General features: G+C 48.6%; 1 pseudogene; it reads right to left on the bottom strand.

Moving 5' to 3' along the window:
* Window positions 1–19,102, bottom strand: part of LOC123487545 — a 27,464-nt pseudogene extending 8,362 nt beyond the window's left edge.
* Between the last annotated feature and the right edge of the window lie 898 nt (window positions 19,103–20,000).

The raw sequence follows: 20,000 nt of genomic DNA, 5'->3' as shown, positions 1-20,000 counted from the left end.
CATCCCGTACCACTCTGGGCTAGAGAGAGAGAGAATAGATTCAACAGCATCCCGTACCACTCTGGGCTAGAGAGAGAGAGAGAATAGATTCAACAGCATCCCGTACCACTCTGGGCTAGAGAGAGAGAGAATAGATTCAACAGCATCCCGTACCACTCTGGGCTAGAGAGAGAGAATAGATTCAACATTCATATCTTACCCCAGCTGTACCAGCGCCACCATGCTCTCTACCTTTATAACATGTTATAAGTATGTTATGAACCTTTATAATGTGTCATAACAGAACATAGTAATATCTTACCCCAGCTGTACCAGCGCCACCATGCCCTCTACCTTTATAACATGTTATAAGTATGTTATGAACCTTTATAATGTGTCATAACAGAACATAGTAATATCTTACCCCCAGCTGTACCAGCGCCACCATGCCCTCTACCTTTATAACATGTTATAAGTATGTTATGAACCTTTATAATGTGTCATAACAGAACATAGTAATATCTTACCCCAGCTGTACCAGCGCCACCATGCCCTCTACCTTTATAACATGTTATAAGTATGTTATGAACCTTTATAATGTGTCATAACAGAACATAGTAATATCTTACCCCAGCTGTACCAGCGCCACCATGCCCTCTACCTTTATAACATGTTATAAGTATGTTATGAACCTTTATAATGTGTCATAACAGAACATAGTAACATCTTACCCCAGCTGTACCAGCGCCACCATGCCCTCGACCTTCAGACTGCCATGGAGTAGGACACAGAAGTTGGGGGCCTTCCCTGCCTGCTGGTTGGCTGATGTCTCCTCCTCCTGCTCCTCTGTGGTTCCGGGGCCCACTTCATCCACCTCTGGAACCAAGAACACAACAATAAACTCATTACAACACTCATTTAGAACATCAGAACACTATTTTAGAACATTAGAACATTCATTTAGAACATTAGAATAGTCATTTAGAACAGTCTTTTAAGACATTAGAACACACTTTTAGAATATATAAACACTCTTTTAGAACATTACAACACTCATTTAGAACATTAGAACTATATTTTAGAACACTATTTTGGTATTAGTTAAAAGGCAAGAGCCCAGTCTGAGGAGAACAGATTAGAAGCGGTAACTACCTTTATTGACAGCGATAGGGAGAACCAGGTGTCTGGACATGACAGGAGGACTCGAGATGTCTCCTATCTCTATGAAACCAACTATCTCCAGATCTGCAACACAGTTAGTTTTACTTGATGTATACATTGACAGCTTGAAGTGGAATGGCAGTTTTACAGCACATGCAATAACACATCTAAATCAAATGAACTGTGATGGTCATCAAGAAAATCTGAAAGTCCGTAAGAGAGTTGAACACAGTTGAATTGAAGGAGACTAAGCTGAGAACATCCAGCGCCTATAGAAAGATTACACCCCCTTGAATTGTTTTCACATTTTGTTGTGTCGATGCCTCAGAGTTTCATGCATTTAGATAAGGATTTCTCACCACTAATCTACACACCATACTCCAACCTTTTAAGGGGAAAAATACAAAACTGAAATATCATAATTGGATAAGTCTCAACCCCCCCATTAGACAATACTTGGTGGAAGCACCTTTGTCAGCCATTACAGCTGTGAGTCTGTTGGGATGGGTCTCAACCAACTTTGCACACCTAGATTTGGCAATATTTGACCATTCTCTTCTACAAAACTGTTCAAGCTCTGTCAAGTGACTTGGGAAGCGTTGATGGACAGCGTTGTATTGAGGTCAGGGCTCTGACTGGGAAGCGTTGATGGACAGCGTTGTATTGAGATCAGGGCTCTGACTGGGAAGCGTTGATGGACAGCATTGTATTGAGGTCAGGGCTCTGACTGGAAGCGTTGATGGACAGCGTTGTATTGAGGTCAGGGCTTTGACTGGGAAGCGTTGATGGACAGCGTTGTATTGAGGTCAGGGCTCTGACTGGGAAGCGTTGATGGACAGCGTTGTATTGAGATCAGGGCTCTGACTGGGAAGCGTTGATGGACAGCGTTGTATTGAGGTCAGGGCTCTGACTGGGAAGCGTTGATGGACAGCGTTGGCATTGAGGTCAGGGCTCTGACTGGGAAGCGTTGATGGACAGCGTTGTATTGAGGTCAGGGCTCTGACTGGGAAGCGTTGATGGACAGCGTTGTATTGAGGTCAGGGCTCTGACTGGGAAGCGTTGATGGACAGCGTTGTATTGAGGTCAGGGCTCTGACTGGGAAGCGTTGATGGACAGCGTTGTATTGAGGTCAGGGCTCTGACTGGGAAGCGTTGATGGACAGCGTTGTATTGAGGTCAGGCTCTGACTGGGAAGCGTTGATGGACAGCGTTGTATTGAGGTCAGGGCTCTGACTGGGAAGCGTTGATGGACAGCGTTGTATTGAGGTCAGGGCTCTGACTGGGAAGCGTTGATGGACAGCGTTGTATTGAGGTCAGGGCTCTGACTGGGAAGCGTTGATGGACAGCGTTGTATTGAGGTCAGGGCTCTGACCGGGAAGCGTTGATGGACAGCGTTGTATTGAGGTCAGGGCTCTGACTGGGAAGCGTTGATGGACAGCGTTGTATTGAGGTCAGGGCTCTGACTGGGAAGCGTTGATGGACAGCGTTGTATTGAGGTCAGGGCTCTGACTGGGGAAGCGTTGATGGACAGCGTTGTATTGAGGTCAGGGCTCTGACTGGGAAGCGTTGATGGACAGCGTTGTATTGAGGTCAGGGCTCTGACTGGGAAGCGTTGATGGACAGCGTTGTATTGAGGTCAGGGCTCTGACTGGGAAGCGTTGATGGACAGCGTTGTATTGAGGTCAGGGCTCTGACTGGGAAGCGTTGATGGACAGCGTTGTATTGAGGTCAGGGCTCTGACTGGGAAGCGTTGATGGACAGCGTTGTATTGAGGTCAGGGCTCTGACTGGGAAGCGTTGATGGACAGCGTTGTATTGAGGTCAGGGCTCTGACTGGGAAGCGTTGATGGACAGCGTTGTATTGAGGTCAGGGCTCTGACTGGGAAGCGTTGATGGACAGCATTGTATTGAGGTCAGGGCTCTGACTTGGGAAGCGTTGATGGACAGCGTTGTATTGAGGTCAGGGCTCTGACTGGGAAGCGTTGATGGACAGCGTTGTATTGGAGGTCAGGGCTCTGACTGGGAAGCGTTGATGGACAGCGTTATGTTGAGGTCAGGGCTCTGACTGGGAAGCGTTGATGGACAGCGTTGTATTGAGGTCAGGGCTCTGACTGGGAAGCGTTGATGGACAGTGTTGTATTGAGGTCAGGGCTCTGACTGGGAAGCGTTGATGGACAGCGTTGTATTGAGGTCAGGGCTCTGACTGGGAAGCGTTGATGGACAGCGTTGTATTGAGGTCAGGGCTCTGACTGGGAAGCGTTGATGGACAGCGTTGTATTGAGGTCAGGGCTCTGACTGGGAAGCGTTGATGGACAGCGTTGCATTGAGGTCAGGGCTCTGACTGGGAAGCGTTGATGGACAGCGTTGTGAGGTCAGGGCTCTGACTGGGGAGCGTTGATGGACAGCGTTTATTGAGGTCAGGGCTCTGACTGGGAAGCGTTGATGGACAGCGTTGTATTGAGGTCAGGGCTCTGTTTGTCATGCTGAATGTTTCAGCATTTTTCTTCAAGGACTTTTCTGTACATTGCACCATTAATTTCCCCTTCTATCCTGGTAACATGTTATGGGGGACTGAAACATCCCCATAACATGCTGCTGCCGCCATGCTTCACAGTAGGGATGGTGTTCTTTGGGTGATGTGCCTTGTTGGGTTTGCGTGAAACGTAACGCTTTGCATTTAGGCCCAAAAGTTCAATTTTTGTTTTGTCAGACCACAAAACTTTTTGTCACATGGCTACAGAATCTCCCAAGCTTTTTTTTTTGATACTTCAAAAGGGATTCAAGATGGGCTTTCTGGAGTAATGGCTTCCTTCTGGACACCCTACCATACATGGCAGATTTGTGGAGAGCTTAGCATATTGTTGTCACATGCACACTGTGACCAGTCTTGGCCATAGAAGCCTGTAGCACTTTCGAAGTTGCCATTGGACTCTTGGTAGCCTCTCTGCTCAGTCTCCTCTCTGATCAGTCTCCTACTGGCTCAGTCTCCTCTCTGATCAGTCTCCTCTCTGATCAGTCTCCTCTCTGATCAGTCTCCTACTGGCTCAGTCTCCTCTCTGATCAGTCCTCTACTGGCTCAGTCTCCTCTCTGATCAGTCTCCTACTGGCTCAGTCTCCTCTCTGATCAGTCTCCTACTGGCTCAGTCTCCTCTCGATCAGTCTCCTCTCTGATCAGTCTCCTCTCTGATCAGTCTCCTCTCTGATCAGTCTCCTACTGGCTCAGTCTCCTCTCTGATCAGTCCTCTACTGGCTCAGTCTCCTCTCTGATCAGTCTCCTCTCTGATCAGTCCTCTACTGGCTCAGTCTCCTCTCTGATCAGTCTCCCTACTGGCTCAGTCTCCTCTCTGATCAGTCTCCTACTGGCTCAGTCTCCTCTCTGATCAGTCTCCTCTCTGATCAGTCCTCTACTGGCTCAGTCTCCTCTCGATCAGTCTCCTCTCTGATCAGTCTCCTACTGGCTCAGTCTCCTCTCTGATCAGTCCTCTACTGGCTCAGTCTCCTCTCTGATCAGTCTCCTACTGGCTCAGTCTCCTACTGGCTCAGTCTCCTCTCGATCAGTCTCCTACTGGCTCAGTCTCCTCTCTGATCAGTCTCCTACTGGCTAAGTCTCCTCTCTGATCAGTCTCCCTACTGGCTCAGTCCCTCTCTGATCAGTCTCCTACTGGCTCAGTCTCCTCTCTGATCAGTCTCCTCTCTGATCAGTCTCCTCTCTGATCAGTCTCCTCTCTGATCAGTCTCCTACTGGCTCATTCTCCCCTCTCTGATCAGGCTCCTACTGTCTCAGTCTCCTCTCTGATCAGTCTCCTACTGTCTCAGTCTCCTCTCTGATCAGTCTCCTCTCTGATCAGTCTCCTCTCTGATCAGTCTCCTACTGGCTCAGTCTCCTCTCTGATCAGTCTCCTACTGGCTCAGTCTCCTCTCTGATCAGTCTCCTCTCTGATCAGTCTCCTACTGGCTCAGTCTCCTCTCTGATCAGTCTCCTACTGGCTCAGTCTCCTCTCTGATCAGTCTCCTACTGGCTCAGTCTCCTACTGGCTCAGTCTCCTCTCTGATCAGATCCTACTGGCTCAGTCTCCTCTCTGATCAGTCTCCTACTGGCTCAGTCTCCTCTCTGATCAGTCTCCCTACTGGCTCAGTCTCCTCTCTGATCAGTCTCCTACTGTCTCAGTCTCCTCTCTGATCAGTCTCCTCTCTGATCAGTCTCCTACGGCTCAGTCTCCTACTGGCTCAGTCTCCTCTCTGATCAGTCTCCTCTCTGATCAGTCTCCCTACTGGCTCATTCTCCTCTCTGATCAGGCTCCTACTGTCTCAGTCTCCTCTCTGATCAGTCTCCTCTCTGATCAGTCTCCTCTCTGATCAGTCTCCTCTCTGATCAGTCTCCTCTCTGATCAGTCTCCTCTCTGATCAGTCTCCTCTCTGATCAGTCTCCTACTGGCTCAGTCTCCTACTGGCTCAGTCTCCTCTCTGATCAGTCTCCTCTCTGATCAGTCTCCTACTGGCTCAGTCTCCTCTCTGATCAGTCTCCTCTCTGATCAGTCTCCTCTCTGATCAGTCTCCTACTGGCTCAGTCTCCTCTCTGATCAGTCTCCTCTCTGATCAGTCTCCTCTCTGATCAGTCTCCTCTCTGATCAGTCTCCTCTCTGATTCAGTCTCCTACTGGCTCAGTCTCTCTCTGATCAGTCTCCTCTCTGATCAGTCTCCTCTCTGATCAGTCTCCTCTCTGATCAGTCTCCCTACTGTCTCAGTCTCCTCTCTGATCAGTCTCCTCTCTGATCAGTCTCCTACTGGCTCAGTCTCCTACTGGCTCAGTCTCCTCTCTGATCAGTCTCCTCTCTGATCAGTCTCCTCTCTGATCAGTCTCCTACTGGCTCAGTCTCCTCTCTGATCAGTCTCCTCTCTGATCAGTCTCCTCTCTGATCCATACACCTACTACTTCTTGACCGTTTATTTATATTTTTTATTTAACCTTTATTTAACCAGGTAAGCCAGTTGAGAACAAGTTCTCATTTACAACTGCGACCTGGCCAAGATAAAGCAAAGCAGTGCGATAAAAACAACAACAACACAGAGGTACAAGGGATCCTCAAGGCCATATGTTGATAGCCATCCCCTGATCTGTGCCTTTCCACAACTTGGTCCCGGAGTTCTTCTGAAAGCTCCTTGGTGCTCATGGTTGAGTGTTTGCTTTGTAATTCACTACCCAGCAGAGGGAACCTACGGGAACTGCTGAATTTATCCTGAAATCATGTGAATCACTACAATTTAACACAGGTGGAGGCCAATTACCTTGATGTATGATTTTGAATGTGATCGGTTACACCTGAGCTCATTTAGGATTGCTATTACAAGGACACAAGCTATTTCAGTTATTATTTTGATTTTAAAATTGATTTTATAAAAACAAAAATGAATATTTGTTTGACTTGGAAGTTGTGGGGTATGATGGGTAGATCAATGTGGGGGGAACTATTTTAATGCATTTTAATTCCAGTCTATAAGGCAACAAAAGATGGAACTGTTGAAAGTGGTGTAGGCTTTCTATAGTCACTGTATGGATAGGATCATTTAGAAAGCCTGTTGGGTACTGGGCTGATAGACAACATATGGTTAGGATCATTTAGAAAGCCTGTTGGGTACTGGGCTGATAGACAACATATGGTTAGGATCATTTAGAAAGCCTGTTGGGTACTGGGCTGATAGACAACATATGGTTAGGATCATTTAGAAAGCCTGTTGGGTACTGGGCTGATAGACAACATATGGTTAGGATCATTTAGAAAGCCTGTTGGGTACTGGGCTGATAGACAACATATGGTTAGGATCATTTAGAAAGCCTGTTGGGTACTGGGCTGATAGACAACATATGGTTAGGATCATTTAGAAAGCCTGTTGGGTACTGGGCTGATAGACAACATATGGTTAGGATCATTTAGAAAGCCTGTTGGGTACCTGTGAGGATGTGTCGGGGCATAGGGTCAATTTCTTCATCCAGGAACACAGGCTCCGGTCTGGGAACACCTGGACATCAGAAGCCAGGTTCCCACAACGCAGCACAGCAGGGAAGGGGGAGTAGGCCGCATCTATCAGACGCCTGGACAGACAAATCAGTTGGAACATTAGTGGAAACAAGACACTAGCTGAGATAGAGAACTAGCTAGGGCTGCGGCGCTCATGGAACTAGCTAGGGCTGCGGCGCTCATGGATCTAGCTAGGCTGCGGCGCTCATGGATCTAGCTAGGGCTGCGGCGCCATGGATCTAGCTAGGGCTGCGGCGCTCATGGAACTAGCTAGGGCTGCGGCGCTCATGGAACTAGCTAGGGCTGCGGCGCTCATGGATCTAGCTAGGGCTGCGGCGCTCATGGAACTAGCTAGGGCTGCGGCGCTCATGGATCTAGCTAGGGCTGCGGCGCTCATGGAACTAGCTAGGGCTGCGGCGCTCATGGAACTAGCTAGGGCTGCGGCGCTCATGGAACTAGCTAGGCTGCGGCGCTCATGGATCTAGCTAGGGCTGCGGCGCTCATGGATCTAGCTGGGCTGCGGCGCTCATGGAACTAGCTAGGGCTGCGGTGCTCATGGATCTAGCTAGGGCTGCGGCGCTCATGGAACTAGCTAGGGCTGCGGCGCTCATGGAACTAGCTAGGGCTGCGGCGCTCATGGAACTCTGGATGACAGTTATTGGCCAGCCAAATGACCGCAGTCACAGTAATAACGATGGCATAATGGGTGGACTGGCGGCCCATTACGACTGTACCCATAGGAGCAAAGCAGGAAGTGTACCCATCAAAATGTGCTGTGATTTGTTGATTCAAACTCAACTGACAGAACCAAAAATAAATTCCATTGCATGAGCCACATCAGTTAACATCATTTGAATGAACATTCTACATTACCATGGAAATGATTGCATCACAATACAGGGCAGCCATTGAGAGTTTACCAGTCATATTACCAGGGTTAGAGGTTCCAAGCCCCTTCTATTCATTCTATTTGTGTGTGTGCTGCTACATTAATACTTATTTTCCACCATCATTTGCAAATAAATTCATTAAAAATCCTACAATGTGATTTTCTGGATTTCTTTTTCTCATTTTGTCTGTCATAGTTGACGTGTACCTATGATGAAAATTACAGGCCTCTCATCTTTTTAAGTGGGAGAACTTGCACAATTGGTGGCTGACTAAATACTTTTTTCCCCCACTGTATCTCTAGCTTAAACTGACAGATTTCTTTCCGGTTATGACAGTTATTTTATTTTCATAACGGTCTTTATCCACAACTGTCGGTTACACGGTTATACGGTAATTGTGCCAGGCCTAGACCTAGCTAGGCCCAAAGATAAGTCAGGTGCTTCTGCTGAAGTACAACATACCCAAACATGGACTGTACACTCTTCAGGCAGAGCTGGCCTTCCATGGTGAAGATCTGTCCATCTCCTCCGTTCAGTTGGAGCAGCTGCTCCAGGTTATCCATAGTGTCGGTCATCTGTAACTATAGAGGGACGAAGAACAGGGGATGTAGTGGCAACTCTGGAGATAACAGAACATCAGGTAGAATATCAGCCACTATAACAGAACATCAGGTAGAATATCAGCCACTATAACAGAACATCAGGTAGAATATCAGCCACTATAACAGAACATCAGGTAGAATATCAGCCACTATAACAGAACAGCAGGTAGAATATCAGCCACTATAACAGAACATCAGGTAGAATATCAGCCACTATAACAGAACATCAGGTAGAATATCAGCCACTATAACAGAACATCAGGTAGAATATCAGCCACTATAACAGAACATCAGGTAGAATATCAGCCGCTATAACAGAACATCAGGTAGAATATCAGCCACTATAACAGAACATCAGGTAGAATATCAGCCACTATAACAGAACATCAGGTAGAATATCAGCCACTATAACAGAACATCAGGTAGAATATCAGCCACTATAACAGAACATCAGGTAGAATATCAGCCACTATAACAGAACATCAGGTAGAATATCAGCCACTATAACAGAACATCAGGTAGAATATCAGCCACTATAACAGAACAGCAGGTAGAATATCAGCCACTATAACAGAACATCAGGTAGAATATCAGCCACTATAACAGAACATCAGGTAGAATATCAGCCACTATAACAGAACATCAGGTAGAATATCCAGCCACTATAACAGAACATCAGGTAGAATATCAGCCACTATAACAGAACATCAGGTAGAATATCAGCCACTATAACAGAACAGCAGGTAGAATATCAGCCACTATAACAGAACATCAGGTAGAATATCAGCCACTATAACAGAACAGCAGGTAGAATATCAGCCACTATAACAGAACATCAGGTAGAATATCAGCCACTATAACAGAACATCAGGTAGAATATCAGCCACTATAACAGAACATCAGGTAGAATATCAGCCACTATAACAGAACATCAGGTAGAATATCAGCCACTACAACAGAACATCAGGTAGAATATCAGCCACTATAACAGAACATCAGGTAGAATATCAGCCACTATAACAGAACAGCAGGTAGAATATCAGCCACTATAACAGAACATCAGGTAGAATATCAGCCACTATAACAGAACATCAGGTAGAATATCAGCCACTATAACAGAACATCAGGTAGAATATCAGCCACTATAACAGAACATCAGGTAGAATATCAGCCACTACAACAGAACATCAGGTAGAATATCAGCCACTACAACAGAACATCAGGTAGAATATCAGCCACTATAACAGAACATCAGGTAGAATATCAGCCACTATAACAGAACATCAGGTAGAATATCAGCCACTATAACAGAACATCAGGTAGAATATCAGCCACTATAACAGAACATCAGGTAGAATATCAGCCACTATAACAGAACATCAGGTAGAATATCAGCCACTATAACAGAACATCAGGTAGAATATCAGCCGCTATAACAGAACATCAGGTAGAATATCAGCCGCTATAACAGAACATCAGGTAGAATATCAGCCACTATAACAGAACATCAGGTAGAATATCAGCCGCTATAACAGAACATCAGGTAGAATATCAGCCACTATAACAGAACATCAGGTAGAATATCAGCCACTATAACAGAACATCAGGTAGAATATCAGCCACGGGATGATACCAGTATCGCAATATTTTTTTCCATGGCAAAAAAGAAAACAGGAAGCAAACCAAACTCTTTGGTCCTGTAAAAAGCTGCTGTCTGTAAAACATTGTGTGATATAGTTTGGAAAATAAATACATGGGACTGGATGACAACATTATGATGTTTGTTTTCAACATCAGGGCTGAAGTTAAATCCGCTTCAGGTTTTGTTTCCTTGCCATGATACTATCGAGTATTCGCGATACTGGTATCGTCCTGACCCTAGCAGACACCATGCTAACACAAACAACATGATTTGAATGTGCCAAAAGCATCAAACACATTGAATTGGTTCTGAGGAATATGAATAGGATAATCAAACTGATTCCTTCCCAGATAACACTAATAATCTCTGTCTCAAATGGGAAGCAGACTTAGGGGAAAGTATTACAAATGAGGAATGTGAAGATTTCTGGGATACTACTCATTCATGTGCATTATAGTATAATAGGTCAATGTCTGAATTTGTACAGTCCCCTAACATAACTCCGGGTCAGGCTCACGGTGGCCGGGACAGTCCCCTAACATAACTCCGGGTCAGGCTCACGGTGGCCGGGACAGTCCCCTAACATAACTCCGGGTCAGGCTCACGGTGGCCGGGACAGTCCCCTAACATAACTCCGGGTCAGGCTCACGGTGGCCGGGGGTGGGGTGGATCGGTATGTGGAGTGGCCGGGTTGGGGGTGGATCGGGTATGTGGAGTGGCCGGGGTGGGGTGGATCGGTATGGAGTGGCCGGGGGTGGGGGTGGATCGGGTATGTGGAGTGGCCGGGGTGGGGTGGATCGGGTATGTGGAGTGGCCGGGGGTGGGGTGGATCGGTATGTGGAGTGGCCGGGGGTGGGGTGGATCGGTATGTGGAGTGGCCGGGGGTGGGGTGGATCGGTATGTGGAGGGCCGGGGAGTGGGGGGATCGGTATGTGGAGTGGCCGGGGTGGTGGATCGGTATGTGGAGTGGCCGGGGTGGGGGGATCGGTATGTGGAGTGGCCGGGGGTGGGGGGGATCGGTATGTGGAGTGGCCGGGGTGGGGGGATCGGTATGTGGAGTGGCCGGGGTTGGGGTGGATCGGTATGTGGAGGGCCGGGGGTGGGGTGGATCGGTATGTGGAGTGGCCGGGGTGGGGTGGATCGGTATGTGGAGTGGCCGGGGGTGGGGTGGATCGGTATGTGGAGTGGCCGGGGGTTGTGGCGGCCAGTCTGAGAGGCACTGTCGCAGACTATCAAATAACTCTGCATGAAATAAGACGATGATTTCAGATGAAACTACTTAGGAAAGAATTATGATTATTATATTATTGATTGTGGGGATGTTTACCCCAGATGGGTGGGGGGGATGTTTACCCCAGATGGGTGAGGGGGGGATGTTTACCCCAGATGGGTGGGGGGGATGTTTACCCCAGATGGGTGGGGGGATGTTTACCCCAGATGGGTGGGGGGATGTTTACCCCAGATGGGTGGGGGGATGTTTACCCCAGATGGGTGGGGGGATGTTTACCCCAGATGGGTGGGGGATGTTTACCCCAGATGGGTGGGGGATGTTTACCCCAGATGGGTGGGGGGATGTTTACCCCCAGATGGGTGGGGGGATGTTTACCCCAGATGGGTGGGGGGATGTTTTACCCCAGATGGGTGGGGGGGATGTTTACCCCAGATGGGTGGGGGGATGTTTACCCCAGATGGGTGGGGGGATGTTTACCCCAGATGGGTGGGGGGATGTTTACCCCAGATGGGTGGGGGGATGTTTACCCCAGATGGGTGGGGGGATGTTTACCCCAGATGGGTGGGGGGATGTTTACCCCAGATGGGTGGGGGGATGTTTACCCCAGATGGGTGGTGGGGGGATGTTTACCCCAGATGGGTGGGGGGATGTTTACCCCAGATGGGTGGTGGGGGGATGTTTACCCCAGATGGGTGAGGGGGGATGTTTACCCCAGATGGGTGGGGGGATGTTTACCCCAGATGGGTGGGGGGGGATGTTTACCCCAGATGGGTGGGGGGATGTTTACTCCCAGATGGGTGGTGGGGGGGATGTTTACCCCAGATGGGTGGGGGGATGTTTACCCCAGATGGGTGGGGGGATGTTTACCCCGGATGGGTGGGGGATGTTTACCCAGCCACAGGGAAGAGATGGGAGGGGGATGTTTACCCAGCCACAGGGTAGAGATGGGTGGGGGATGTTTACCCAGCCACAGGGAAGAGATGGGTGGGGGATGTTTACCCAGCCACAGGGAAGAGATGGGTGGGGGATGTTTACCCAGCCACAGGGAAGAGATGGGTGGGGGATGTTTACCCAGCCACAGGGAAGAGATGGCAGGGGGGATGTTTACCCAGCCACAGGGAAGAGATGGCAGGGGGATGTTTACCCAGCCACAGGGAAGAGATGGGAGGGGGGATGTTTCACCCAGCCACAGGGAAGAGATGGGTGGGGGATGTTTACCCAGCCACAGGGAAGAGATGGGAGGGGGGATGTTTACCCAGCCACAGGGTAGAGAGATGGCAGGGGGGATGTTTACCCAGCCACAGGGAAGAGATGGGTGGGGGGATGTTTACCCAGCCACAGGGTAGAGATGGGAGGGGGGATGTTTACCCAGCCAAGGGAAGAGATGGCAGGGGGGATGTGTACCCAGCCACAGGGAAGAGATGGCAGGGGGGATGTTTACCCAGCCACAGGGTAGAGATGGCAGGGGGGATGTTTACCCAGCCACAGGGAAGAGATGGGGAGGGGGATGTGTACCCAGCCACAGGGTAGAGATGGGTGGGGGGATGTTTACCCAGCCACAGGGAAGAGATGGGTGGGGGATGTTTACCCAGCCACAGGGAAGAGATGGGAGGGGGGATGTTTACCCAGCCACAGGGAAGAGATGGGTGGGGGATGTTTACCCAGCCACAGGGTAGAGATAGCAGGGGGATGTTTACCCAGCCACAGGGAAGAGATGGGTGGGGGGATGTTTACCCAGCCACAGGGAAGAGATGGGAGGGGGATGTTTACCCAGCCACAGGGAAGAGATGGCAGGGGGATGTTTACCCAGCCACAGGGAAGAGATGGGAGGGGGATGTTTACCCAGCCACAGGGAAGAGATGGGAGGGGGATGTTTACCCAGCCACAGGGAAGAGATGGGTGGGGGATGTTTACCCAGCCACAGGGAAGAGATGGGTGGGGGGATGTTTACCCAGCCACAGGGAAGAGATGGGTGGGGGGATGTTTACCCAGCCACAGGGAAGAGATGGGAGGGGATGTTTACCCAGCCACAGGGAAGAGATGGGAGGGGGATGTGTACCCAGCCACAGGGAAGAGATGGGTGGGGGATGTTTACCCAGCCACAGGAAGAGATGGGTGGGGGATGTTTACCCAGCCACAGGGAAGAGATGGGAGGGGGATGTTTACCCAGCCACAGGGTAGAGATGGGTGGGGGATGTTTACCCAGCCACAGGGAAGAGATGGGTGGGGGATGTTTACCCAGCCACAGGGAAGAGATGGGTGGGGGGGATGTTTACCCAGCCACAGGGAAGAGATGGGTGGGGGATGTTTACCCAGCCACAGGGAAGAGATGAGTGGGGGATGTGTACCCAGCCACAGGGAAGAGATGGGTGGGGGATGTTTACCCAGCCACAGGGAAGAGATGGGAGGGGATGTTTACCCAGCCACAGGGTAGAGATGGGTGGGGGGATGTTTACCCAGCCACAGGGAAGAGATGGGTGGGGGGATGTTTACCCAGCCACAGGGTAGAGATGGGTGGGGGCGATCTGGTGTCGGGGTGGATCAGTATGTGGAGTGGTAGAGTCTCCGGCTGGTGGCAGTGGTCTGTAACTGTAGAGGATTTAGTACACCAGTCTCCTATCATTTACAGTGAGGGAAAAAGTATTTGATCCCCTGCTGATTTTGTACGTTTGCCCACTGACAAAGAAATGATCAGTCTATAATTTTAATGGTAGGTTTATTTGAGCAGTGAGAGACAGAATAACAACAACAAAATCCAGAAAAAATGTTATAAATTGATTTGCATTTTAATGAGGGAAATAAGTATTTGACCCCCTCTCAATCAGAAAGATTTCTGGCTCCCAGGTGTCTTTTATACAGATACGAGCTGAGATTAGGAGCACACTCTTAAAGGGAGTGCTCCTAATCTCAGCTTGTTACCTGTATAAAAGACACCTGTCCACAGAAGCAATCAATCAATCAGATTCCAAACTCTCCACCATGACCAAGACCAAAGAGCTCTCCAAGGATGTCAGGGACAAGATTGTAGACCTACACAAGGCTGGAATGGGCTACAAGACCATCGCCAAGCAGCTTGGTGAGAAGGTGACAACAGTTGGTGCGATTATTCGCAAATGGAAGAAACACAAAATAACTGTCAATCTCTCTCGGCCTGGGGCTCCATGCAAGATCTCAACTCGTGGAGTTGCAATGATCATGAGAACGGTGAGGATTCAGCCAAGAACTACACGGGAGGATCTTGTCAATGATCTCAAGGCAGCTGGGACCATAGTCACCAAGAAAACAATTGGTAACACACTACGCTGTGAAGGACTGAAATCCTGCAGCGCCCGCAAGGTCCCCCCTGCTCAAGAAAGCACATATACAGGCCATCTGAAGTTTGCCAAAGAACATCTGAATGATTCAGAGGAGAACTGGGTGAAAGTGTTGTGGTCAGATGAGACCAAAATCGAGCTCATTGGCATCAACTCAACTCGCCGTGTTTGGAGGAGGAGGAATGCTGCCTATGACCCCAAGAACACCATCCCCACCGGTCAAACATGGAGGTGGAAACATTATGCTTTGGGTGTTTTTTTCTGCTAAGGGGACAGGACAACTTCACCGCATCAAAGGCACGATGGACGGGGCCATGTACCGTCAAATATTGGGTGAGAACCTCCTTCCCTCAGCCAGGGCATTGAAAATGGGTTGTGGATGGGTATTCCAGCATGACAATGACCCAAAACACACCCAAAGAAGCACATTCAGGTCCTGGAGTGGCCTAGCCAGTCTCAAGACCTTAATCCCATAGAAAATCTGTGGAGGGAGCTGAAGGTTCGATTGCCCAAACGTCAGCCTCAAAACCTTAATGACTTGGAGAAGCTCTGCAAAGAGGAGTGGAACAAAATCCCTCCTGAGATGTGTGCAAACCTGGTGTCCAACTACAAGAAACGTCTGACCCTCTGTGATTGCCAACAAGGGTTTTGCCACCAAGTACTAAGTCATGCATTGCAGAGGGGTCAAATACTTATTTTTCTCATTAAAATGCAAATCAATTTATAACATTTTTGACATGCGTTTTCTGGATTTCTTTGTTGTTTTTCTGTCTCTCACTGTTCAAATAAACCTACCATTAAAAAATTATAGACTGATCATGTCTTTGTCGGTGGGCAAACGATACAAAATCAGCAGAGGGGATCAAATACTTTTTTAAAACATATAACACTAGCCCCAGGTCTGATCAGCTATATAAGAGTGGAGGCGCAGTAGTTTCGTACCTCCTCTGCGTTAGCGATGCACATGACGAACAGCTTGGCAGGGAAAGGCACGCAGAGGAAACTTCTTATCCTCCGGTCGTCCTTTCAGAGTCTGTAGGGAGTGTCTCAGAGAGCCTTTACCGATCCCCAGAGACCCATCTGTTACCAACACCACCTGAGGCCACCAGATCAATAATCAATAATCAATCTAATAGTCTGTAGGGGGAGTGAGGTGTCTCAGAGAGCACCACCTGGAGGCCACAAGGAGAACTGCAACACTATTCACCAACGTCTGGGTGGAAGTTTACCTGCATTGAACATTTTAGTTATTTAGCAGACGCTCTTATCCTGAGCAACTTAGAGTTAGTGCATTCATCTTACGGTAGCTATGACAACCACATGTCACAGTCAGTCAGTGCTGTCAGGAATCACTGAGACCAGGAAAATATAGGATTATCGAGATAAATTAACCAGGGTGTTACAACTCCTAGGTGTATATCTCCTGTAAACATGGTGTCAATAATGAGTTCAGAAATGTTTTTTTGCCTCAGTAAACGTTGACTATTATTTGACGATGCACATCGGAGATGTAAAAAGGCTTTGTTAATACATTTGATTCATTGGCTTTATAAAGTACCTGTGTGGGACAGTTTACTACCTGGCACTAATGACTGGATAGAGTATGGTACTATCATGGCTTGATATACCGGGCTCCAGTGACGCGGTGGGTCCACAGGCGCTGCATCTCAGTGCTTGAAGCGTCACTACAGACCCCCTGGTTCGATTCCAGGCTGTATCACAACCGGCCGTGATTGGGAGTCCCATGGGCGGCGCACAATTGGCCCAGCGTCGTCCGGGTTTGGCGTGTAGGCCGTCATTGTAAATAAGAATTTGTTCTTAACTGACTTGCCTAGTTAAATAAAAAGGTTAAATAAAAAATACTAATACAAAAAAATATTCCCTGGCAGTATGACTATAATCCTATGACTGGATAGAGTATGGTACTATCACGGCTTGATAAAGTACCTGTGTAGGACAGGCGTGCCCCCCACTCCTGCTGCACCACGTTGCTGACTCCATGTAGAGCTGACTCGAACACGTCTTGTCATAGTCCCTCCAGGTTGCTCAGGGCTTCCTGCACCGCACCGCAGAGGGAAGGGACACAATTAACAAAATAATCAGATCTGGTGTAACCAATATGTCTACAGTTCCTCTAGCCAATCAGAGAGCAAGTAGAGCTACTACCATATTGCCTCCAAGCCCTGGTGTTAGCCAGACCTGTGTACCTGTTGGGTGTTCTACTCCCTGGTGTTAGCCAGACCTGTGTACCTGTTGAGTGTTCTACTCCCTGGTGTTAGCCAGACCTGTGTACCTGTTGGGTGTTCTAGTCCCTGGTGTTAGCTTCCAGACCCGTGTACCTGTTGGGTGTTCTACTCCTGGTGTTACCAGACCTGTGTACCTGTTGGGTGTTCTACTCCCTGGTGTTAGCCAGACCCGTGTACCTGTTGGGTGTTCTACTCCCTGGTGTTAGCCAGACCTGTGTACCTGTTGGGTGTTCTACTCCCTGGTGTTAGCCAGACCTGTGTACCTGTTGGGTGTTCTAGTCCCTGGTGTTAGCCAGACCTGTGTACCTGTTGGGTGTTCTACTCCCTGGTGTTAGCCAGACCTGTGTACCTGTAGGGTGTTCTACTCCCTGGTGTTAGCCAGGCCTGTGTACCTGTTGGGTGTTCTACTCCCTGGTGTTAGCCAGACCTGTGTACCTGTTAGGTGTTCTAGTCCCTGGTGTTAGCCAGACCTGTGTACCTGTTGGGTGTTGTAGTCCCTGGTGTTAGCCAGACCTGTGTACCTGTAGGGTGTTCTACCCCTGGTGTTAGCCAGACCTGTGTACCTGTTGGGTGTTCTACTCCTGGTGTTAGCCAGACCTGTGTACCACTGTAGGGTGTTCTACTCCCTGGTGTTAGCCAGACCTGTGTACCTGTTGCCTACTCCCTGTGTGTGTTAGCCAGACCTGTGTACCTGTTGGGTGTTGTAGTCCCCTGTGTTAGCCAGACCTGTGTGTACCTGTTGGGTGTTGTAGTCCCTGGTGTTAGCCAGACCTGTGTACCTGTTGGGTGTTCTACTCCCTGGTGTTAGCCAGACCTGTGTACCTGTTGGGTGTTCTACTCCCTGGTGTTAGCCAGACCTGTGTACCTGTTGGGTGTTGTAGTCCCTGGTGTTAGCCAGACCTGTGTACCTAATGGGTGTTCTACCCCTGGGTGTTAGCCAGACCACCTGTGTACCTGTTGGGTGTTCTACTCCCTGGTGTTAGCCAGACCTTGTACCTGTTGGGTGTTGCAGTCCCTGATGTTAGCCAGACCTGTGTACCTGTTGGGTGTTGTAGTCCTAGTGTTAGCTAGACCTGTGTACCTGTTGGGTGTTCTACTCCCTGGTGTTAGCCAGACCTGTGTACCTGTTGGGTGTTGTAGTCCCTGGTGTTAGCCAGACCTGTATCTGTTGGGTGTTCTAGTCCCCTGGTGTTAGCCAGACCTGTGACCTGTTGGGTGTTCTACTCCTGGTGTTAGCCAGACCTGTGACCTGTTGGGTGTTCTACTCCCTGGTGTTAGCGAGACCTGTGTACCTGTAGAGGATGTTCTACCCCTGGTGTTTGCCAGACCTGTGTACCGATGGGTGTTCTCACTCCTGGTGTTAGCCAGACCTGTGTACCTGTTGGGTGTTCTACTCCCTGGTGTTAGCTAGACCTGTGTACCTGATGGGTGTTCTACTCCCTGGTGTTAGCCAGACCTGTGTACCTGTTGGGTGTTCTACTCCCTGGTGTTAGCCAGGACCTGTGTACCTGTTTGGGTGTTCTACTCCCTGGTGTTAGCCAGACCTGTGTACCTGTTGGGTGTTCTACTCCCCTGGTGTTAGCCAGACCTGGGTACCTGCTGGGTGTTGTAGTCCCTGGTGTTAGCCAGACCTGTACCTGTTGGGTGTTCTACTCCCTGGTGTTAGCCAGACCTGTGTACCTGTTGGGTGTTCTACTCCCTGGTGTTAGCCAGACCTGTGTACCTGTTGGGTGTTCTACTCCCTGGTGTTAGCCAGACCTGTAGGATGTTGTAGTCCCTGGTGTTAAGCGTTACCTGTAGGATGTTGTAGTCCCTGGTGAAAGGCACCAGTTGCTCCCACAGGGAAGAGAAGGCCACTAGAGAGGTGAATTCCAGTCGGTGGTTCGTAGCCATGTGTTCAAACAGCATGGTGAGTCCTGCCCACAGCCAGGTTCTTTCTCTGTAACTCCTCCGAGCACGGCTCCAGAGAGACCGGCCCGCGTCATGGACAGAGAGCGGCTCCATTAGGACCACCGTCGGCATGGTGATGGTGATGTGCTTTTCCACTCAAAGCAGAATGAGTTAACGGAGCCTCCACAGTCTCTCGGTGTGTGAATACAACACAGTCTTGAATGCAAACCAGAAAGCTGCCTCTGGAAATATGGAAACTTGTGTTAATCCAACACAGCTAGGGGTGTCAATCAGTATCCTGCTTACATTTGAATTAAAGTTTCTTGGTGTGTCTTGTTTATCAACCGGCTTCTGACATAAAAGCAAATAATATACACTACCGGTCAAAAGTTTTAGAACACCTACTCATTCCAAAAGGGTTTTTTCTTTTATTTTTACTTTTCTACATTGTAGAATAATAGTGAAGACATCAAAACTATGACATAACATATTTGGAATCATGTATAACCAGAAAACATGTTAAACAAATCAAATTATATTTTATATAGCCACCCTTCTAATAGCCACCCTTTGCCTTGACAGCTTTGCACACATTTAAAGAATCTCCAAATATAAAATATATTTTGATTTGTTTTTAACACTTTTTGGTTACTACATGATTCCATAGTGTTTATTTCACTTGATTTTGATGTCTTCACTATTCTCACAATGTAGAAAATAGTAAAAATAAAGACACAACCCTTGAGTGAGTAGGTGTGTCCCAAACTTTTAGCCGGTATCACAGTGCCGAGGAACAGAACAGTCTCACTGAAAGCTAAGACATATTGAGCGGTGTATTTATTCCACCGACTCTGTTAAAAAACATTTCTTAAACAGAAGCAACGGAACGAAACGGGGATAAACATACCTGAATTTGTCAATAGAAACTCTAATTTGCAACTGTTTAACTAATTATTTACACCCTCAGATCACTAGATGCAGGCAAGAGTGTGCAAGGCGGTATTGAATGTAAGTCACTGTCTGTCACCTT

The sequence above is a fragment of the Coregonus clupeaformis genome, unplaced genomic scaffold, assembly GCF_020615455.1.
Source record: "Coregonus clupeaformis isolate EN_2021a unplaced genomic scaffold, ASM2061545v1 scaf1779, whole genome shotgun sequence".
NCBI lineage: Eukaryota > Metazoa > Chordata > Actinopteri > Salmoniformes > Salmonidae > Coregonus > Coregonus clupeaformis.
This window is presented reverse-complemented; position numbering and strand designations above follow the sequence as displayed.